The sequence below is a fragment of the Colobus angolensis genome, unplaced genomic scaffold (assembly GCF_000951035.1).
Source record: "Colobus angolensis palliatus isolate OR3802 unplaced genomic scaffold, Cang.pa_1.0 Scaffold30, whole genome shotgun sequence".
Taxonomy (NCBI): Eukaryota; Metazoa; Chordata; class Mammalia; order Primates; family Cercopithecidae; genus Colobus; species Colobus angolensis.
The window spans coordinates 472122-472473 of NW_012116266.1; positions in this window are offsets into that span (position 1 = coordinate 472122).

Sequence of the window (352 nt, forward strand, 5' to 3'; positions counted from 1 at the left end):
TTCACCATGTTGACCAGTCCGGTCTCAAACTCCTGACCTCAAGTGATCCACCTGCCTCGGCTTCCCAAAGTGCTGGGATTACAGGAGTGAGCCACTGTGCCCAGCTGACTATAAGAAATTTAAAGTAAACTTTGTTTTAGACACTCTTTAACACCTTTATAATCCATGGAATTCACCCTGTCTTGGGAGGCAATTCAGATGGTACCAACTATTGGCAAACATTTACATTTCTTCAGTCCTTTGTGATAATGAGGAGTTCACAAGAACAGCAGAGGGAGAAATATGAACCAACTTTTGAGCCTACTTCTAGGAATCTATCCTAATAAACAATTCCTAAACATGAAAAAAAGTG